This window comes from Podarcis bocagei (genome assembly GCF_964188305.1).
Source record: "Podarcis bocagei genome assembly, chromosome: 11".
NCBI lineage: Eukaryota > Metazoa > Chordata > Lepidosauria > Squamata > Lacertidae > Podarcis > Podarcis bocagei.
Window position 1 is genome coordinate 52,730,612 of NC_138136.1, and position 7,521 is coordinate 52,738,132.

The following is a 7,521-nucleotide window of genomic DNA, read 5'->3' on the forward strand; positions in this document are numbered from 1 at the left end:
CAGAGAACAGCAAGCCAAATGATTTTTGTGTGTGTGTGGAACCCAAACTGCAGCAGAATGGAAACATCACTGCATTGGGCGGATACAAGGCCTTTATACACCTGTAGCTGCTACACAGTTTTCCCCTCAGGCAGAGGACTTTTAGGCTGGCCATCTCTAAGCTGTTCTGCCTTCTCTCTCTTAGGGCAAGCTGGTCCTTAGGTAATTTTGCAGTGGCATTTGAGAGAGGGAAAGGCCATCTTAACTAGAAATACTGATGAACAGCGTGAATTGCCCAATGACTCACAGCTGAATATATAAACTGCTTCCATTGCTCAGCATTGTATCTGAGATGATATGAAGGTTTTATCTTCAGTGACTCATTCATTCCTAAAAGTCTTTGTGACAATGGATGTAACTAACATGTGTGAACATAGTCTATAGACTATCTCCAATCCGCAGCTTAGCTGCCATTTCCTGTTACTCAGGAAGTAAGTTGCACTGAGTTCAATAAGACTTATTCCCAATAAGTGTGCATAGAATTGGAACTTTAGTAAAGCGACACCAGCTAGTCAGAAATCATGTACAATCTTAATCAAAGACAGTGTAAGCCCCCAATGCAGCCAGCTAGGTTTAGCAGTGCGCCGCCATCATGAATATGAAACAATAAGGGCACAAAGCCTAGCCTTCTCTCTAAACAGACTTCCTGACAATGCCACGCAGCCAGTCAGATTTGGTCACATGATGATGTCACAAAGCCAGAGGAGAGTGAAGACAATGCTGCCTGCCTATACTCTGAATAATGGGGGGAAGTGCCACAAAACTTATCTACTAAAAACTTCTCTGCTAAAAAGGAGAAGTACATTTCACAATGGGAAAGTTTCTGTTGAAAAAAACCCTTCTCTTCCCTGGTTTAAGCACAGCCCTAAAGCAGTTGCTGAAATACAGTGGTGCCCCGCAAGACGAATGCCTCACAAGACGGAAAACCCGCTAGACGAAAGGGTTTTCCGTTTTTGAGCTGCTTCGCAAGACGATTTTCCCTATGGGCTTGCTTTGCAAGACGAAAACGTCTTGCGAGTGTTCCGATTTTTTCCGGCTCCCCTCCTTTTTCTAAGCCTCTATGCCGCTAATAGCCTTTTAGCCGCTAATCCGCTAAGCCTTTAATAGCCGCTAAGCCTTTAATAGCCGCTAAACCGCTAATAGCGCTAATCCACTAAGCCGCTAATAGGGTTGCTTCGCAAGACGAAAAAACCGCTAGACGAAGAGACTCGCGGAACGGATTAATTTCGTCTTGCGAGGCACCACTGTAGATAGATAGATAAATAGATAGATGATAGATAGATAGATAGATAGATAGATAGATAGATAGATAGAAGAGAAAGAGCAGAAAAAAGCAAATTAAATTATTAAAATACTACTACCTAGGTTTTACACCTGGTTTATTCCTTACACCAATATAAAACTAAGTTTACAACTTGTTGAACTGTAGACTTTTTCTTGGGACTTTGCTGGCAATCCATATCAGCAGCTTAATGTAATATTATTCCTGTGCATAAGTCACCCAAAAATATATACCAGAAGAAAATATCCTAGAAATATATTCACTGTTTACTTTCTCAGTGAAAAAGTAATATTAGTCCCAAACTTTCCCTCAGGGCTATGGCAATATTAGACATATAACTCTTGCCACTGACTGGAGCTGATTTTCAGACAGTCTTTTAAAATCTTCATTCCTCAACAGACCTCCGCCAATATTCCCTAATGTCAAAGGATGATCAGGAACCTAAGTCCAGGCCATCAGGAACCTAAGCCCTGTACTACAACCCTACCTAAAGCATTCAAGTGCAGCTTGTCAATCTATTCCACAGCAATGACCTTTAGTTAGCCATAGAAGTGTTAACGTACCCAGTTAGCGATGCAATGGTCATGTATTTTATACCAAACCTCTCACTTACTCTCTGGCTGTGAGAAAGAATTTGAGGTTTATATTCCACGTCCTCTAGCCTTTGAGTGAATAAAATATGGAATAGTTGTTTCATGTTAGATGATCACAGGTTGTGATGTCAAGAAAACAACTATAAAATGATATCCAACTATAGAATGAGTTCCTATCATTGGTTTTTGGGTGGAGAAGTACACTGATATTAAGGTATTCACCTGTGTTTCGGTATTAAATATTTGTTTCCTATTTTTGTCTAAAAATAAAGTACCTTTGTGCTTTAAAAAAGAAGATACAATTGCCAATGCCATTGAATACATTAAACTTTAACAATGCATGAACTCATACAATGAACATCAGCTTAAACTGGTGGTAAATCAGCTAACTAGCCAAACAACGAGCTATTTCTAGGCTGCATCAACAGAACCTGTAACCTGATCAGGGGAAGTAATATTCCTGCTTTATTCTGCGTTGCTCAGAGCACATGTGGAACTACTATGTCCAGTTCTGGGTGCCACCCTTTAAGAAGGATATTGACAAGCTGGAAAGTGCAGGGAGGGCAACCAAGATGATCAAGGGTCTGGAAACTAAGCCTTATGAGGAACGGTTAGAATCATAGAATCATAGAGTTGGAAGAGACCACAAGGGCCATCGAGTCCAACCCCCTGCCAAGCAGGAAACACCATCAGAGCACTCCTGACATATGGTTGTCAAGCCTCTGCTTAAAGACCTCCAAAGTAGGAGACTCCACCACACTCCTTGGCAGCAAATTCCACTGTCAAACAGCTCTTACTGTCAGGAAGTTCTTCCTAATGTTTAGGTGGAATCTTCTTTCTTGTAGTTTGGATCCATTGCTCCGTGTCCGCTCTGAAGCAATCTGGTGTGTTTAGCCTGGAAAAGAGGAGACTGAGAGGAGATATGATAGTCATTTTCAAATATCTGAAGGGCAGTAACGTGAAAATGGCACAAACTTGTTTTCTCCTGCTCTGGAGCCTAGAAACCAAACCGATGGCTTCTAGTTACAAGAAAGGAGATTCAGACTCAACATGAGAAAGTATTTTGTGACAGTAGGAGCTGTTTGACAGTGGAACGGACTCCCTCAGGAGGTGGTGGACTCCCCTTCACTGGAGGTTTTTGAGCCATCTGCCCTGTATGTTGTGATTCCCGCATTGCAAGAGGTTGGACTTTTGATGCCCTGTCAAATAATTTCATAAAAATTAAGTGCTGCTTAAATAGCCACTAGCTCTCCTTCAGGCGCCACAAAAATCACAGTTTGATGACTGCAGGGTGCAAAAAATACGAATAACAATGAGTTTCATCGCAAGTATAAACAGTGCCTTCATGTTCATCTCCTGACTTTTCAAAGTGTCGGCTGCTCTGACCAACTTGGGCACAGTGCAGAAGATTTCCTCCTTCTCCCCAACTACCGTGCAGTGTAGTCTGGCTACGCATTATATGCTATTCTGTGAGGGCAATGCACTCTAACTCAAGATCTGGACAAGGATTTCCTCTGGAAAAATTATAGTTTTGCAAGGTTACTCTTAACCAGTCATAAAAATAAGCTCAAGAGAGACACCTGCTGGAAAGAACTGCTCTGAGCAATGGCACAGTAGACATCATTCTAATTGACAGGGGTTTGATTATGAGCCCAGGAAAGTGGAACTTGGGGAGAGGGGAGTTATCCTGCCACCTCATAAGGAGAGCCCTGCTAGATCAGGCAAAAGGTCTAGCCCAACCGTCTTGTTTTCACAGTGGCCACATAGATACCTTTGAGAAGCCCACACGCAGTACTTGAGTGCAACAACCGCTTCTTACTTATAATTCAGACAACTCTTCCTCAGCTACGGATATAAAACAGCATCGTTTTCTATGTCACCCAGTATACACTGCATGCAAGCAGAGCTTCCGTTTTATATTTATTTCAAGCTGCCTCGCCAACCCTGATAGATGGAAAGGTGCCGTACAGTGGTACCTCTGGTTACGAACTTAATTCGTTCCAGAGGTCCATTCTTAACCTGAAACCATTCTTAACCTGAGGTAACACTTTAGCTAATGGGGCCTCCCTCTGCCGCTGCAGTGCCAGCACACAATTTCTGTTCTCATCCTGAGGTAAATTCTTAACCCGAGGTACTACTTCCGGGTTAGTGGAGTCTGTAACCCGAAGTGTTTGTAACCTGAGGTGTTTGTAGCCTGAGGTACCACTGTATATATATTTTAAATAAATATATCCTGGTCTGACTGCACTGCCTACCAATTAGTTTCCAGGCCCAATTCAAAGTGCTGGTTTTGACCTATAAAGCCTTAAATGGCTCAAGACCACAATACCTCATGGACCACATCCCTCCATATGAACCTACCCTAGGGGTTGCCATGTTTCAAAAAGTAAAAACCAGGGCACCCCAAAAGTTGTTGAGCTTTTTTAAGGAAAACCCCACATTTGTTCATTGACTTGCCTAAGATCCAAGACAAAGCACCACATTTTGGAATCCCACCCCAACATCAATTCCACCTCTGAAATCCCAGTAATGTCCAGCCCTAACCTACCCAGACCTTGAGATCATCTTCTGAGGCCCTTCTTCATGTGTCCCCTCCCCAAGAGGTCCTGAGGGTGACAACATGAGAACAGGTCTGTTCCATCCTGAGATTTTTCTCATTATGATTAGTATCAACAAAACTCCACAAAGCTCTCAAACATGTATTCTGTTGAAACTCACAAGGCACAAATAGAGGTATTTACTCACATTCCAGTAGCCTGTTCTTTTGGCTCTGAATGAATGTGGTTAGGAAGTTCTTTATGAAGTAGGAATGAGGGAGTCTACTCCTCTTCCTGGGCTTGCAAGAACTAAACAGAACTAGGTTGCAAAGGAGAGACAGAGGTTTTCCCCGCTATGGGAGTAGCCAATAGAAACTGGTATATTACTATGCCCTCCTTTCCCAGCCTGTTTTGAGATTTGGAAAGGGGAAAGGCACTACCTTTTCTTAAAGTTGCAGCATTATGATTCCTGCTACCTAATACTAATACACAGATTTGCTATCACTAAATAATTGAACCCTGTGGGGCAGGACAGGGTCTTTTCTGCAGTGGCTCCTGTTTGTGGAATGCTCTCCCCAGGGAGGTTCGCCTGGCACCTTCGTTATGCTTCTTTAGATGCCAGGCAATAATGTTGCTCTTCAAGCAGGCCTTTGGCTGATTATCATCCAATACCCTTTTAAGTGTTTATTAAGTTGTCTTTGTTTTATTACGTATTTTTTAATATTGTGATTTTACGTTGTGAACCACCCATCTACAAGTATAGGGCGGTATACAAATTTAAGAAATAATAACAATAGCAATAATACACTGAAATAACAGTAGCTTAGTCCACCGGTTCTTCACTTCCACACTACCCAGAATGCCAACTCACTCCTCTGTCGGTTTCAAAATGGCAGCTGTAAAAAGGGACCTATTTCCACGGCTTCATTTGATGCCTTGCACTCAGCTAAATAAATACAGAAGTGAAGAAATGTACTCTTAAACTATTGCTGCTTGAGGGCATGGATTGCAACACACCTTGGTATAAACCGTAACTTGGTTTCTTGGGGAATAGCTTTCAGGCAGAAGCTATTTCTGAGCCCTGGAAAGTGTTGTGTCCATTTCATGATGCCATTGTGAGGGAAAGCGTATCTAAGGTCTCCTTGCCTTTTCTGCAGCCTCAGTATTTTCTTCCAGGACTTTTATGCCTTAAATCTTCAACAGAGTTGTGGCATGCATTGAGGCTATTCAAACTCCCATAGCTTACATTTTAACCATAGCTATCCTGGGCTTGCCATGTTTCCTTTGCCTACTTAGACAAATTATTCCATTAGTTTACAGATACAGATCTTTACTGATGTACGATGCCACCTGCTGGCTAAACCCCTATAAAATTACCCCGAATTATGGGGATTTGCTGCCTTCTAAGAAACTTGGGCTAATAATTCTTGCCTGTTAAGTGAAACCCTTGAATTGCATTGTTCTTGGGAACAGCTGGCATCTGCAAACACTTAAAAACAATATTCTGCGCATATTACATAAAGTGAAAGAGTTTACTTTGAAGGTCTTAGCCTTCAATATGTTTGATGCTTTTGAATTGTGGTGCTGGAGGAGACTCTTGAGAGTCCCATGGACTGCAAGAAGATCAAACCTATCCATTCTTAAGGAAATCAGCCCTGAGTGCTCACTGGAAGGACAGATCCTGAAGCTGAGGCTCCAATACTTTGGCCACCTCATGAGAAGAGAAGACTCCCTGGAAAAAGACCCTGATGTTGGGAAAGATGGAGGGCACAAGGAGAAGGGGACGACAGAGGACGAGATGGTTGGACAGTGTTCTCGAAGCTACCAGCATGAGTTTGACCAAACTGCGAGAGGCAGTGGAAGACAGGAGTGCCTGGCGTGCTCTGGTCCATGGGGTCACGAAGAGTTGGACACGACTAAACAAGAACAACTAGTGGTGAAAATTCTTCTGCTCCCATGATAAGTCATAGAGGCTTATTCCCAAGTAAGGGTGAATTGGGCTGCAGGCTTACAGCCAATTTTTGTCGTGTCATGCCCCCAGGGCATGAGGAAAAACCCGAATGAGTGACTGCTGTGTGATCACATCCCACAAATACATTTCGCCATCTGTTAATTCCACATCCCTAAATGAAAACTAATCACCACCTAATTGCAATGTAGTAGAAAGCTAGTGTGTTGTTCAAATTACAATAATTGCAGCGCTGTTTCCAAAGTTTGCTTACAGCATTCGCTTGAGGATCTGAAAGTGGGGAAAGGAATGTATATATTTGAGGGGAAATTGTCGCCTCAGCGCAGGAATGAGCAAATATATGTCAGTTTCGATTTGTCTCAGTTCTCCTTTTTCCAATCATCAGTTCAGCTTACCACATTTCCACACCAGTTCAGTTCATGTATTTTGGGAGGAAAAGGTGCGGATGAGGTAAATTCTCCATTAAATGCAAACAGTTGGATTTCTCCCCCATTCCAACCCCATTATTGAGGAACTTCAGTAGGGAATGATGAAAAAATATGCTGGCTTAGATGCAGAGTTTCTAAGATTGGGACTTAACTCATGGAAGGCTCCTGAGGACAGAAGGGGTTGGGGTTGAGGCAGATTCTTAAAATTATCCCTACTTGCTCCTATAGTTCCCTGAAAATTTGCTCTGGAGGATAGAGAAGACCCTCCAGGACAGTGTGGGAGGTGGCCCAGCAAAAAAAAAGGTAAAAATTCTTGTTCCTCTTCTTTCTACTGACAGGAGTCTCTGCTGGGTTGCAGCCCTTTCTGCAGACGAAATAAGCCCTTTCATGAAAAGGAAGGACAATGTAGGACCCAACCTGCTCTCCCACCGCAAAAACTTCTCATTTTGTTTTATTTCTGTGACTATTACATTGCATTTGGAATGCATCGTAAGTCAAAACACTTCCATTTAGTGCTCTCATTCATGCTCACTAAGTTCTAGAAATGTGGTTTTCCTTCACATCTGGCTGAATACACTATAATCCTGGTAATGCCAAGACAGTGCCAATGGGTACAACTGCCCTGGTGATGCCTCCCCACAAGGTCTGGGAGCTTCCTCCACACTTCTGCCTC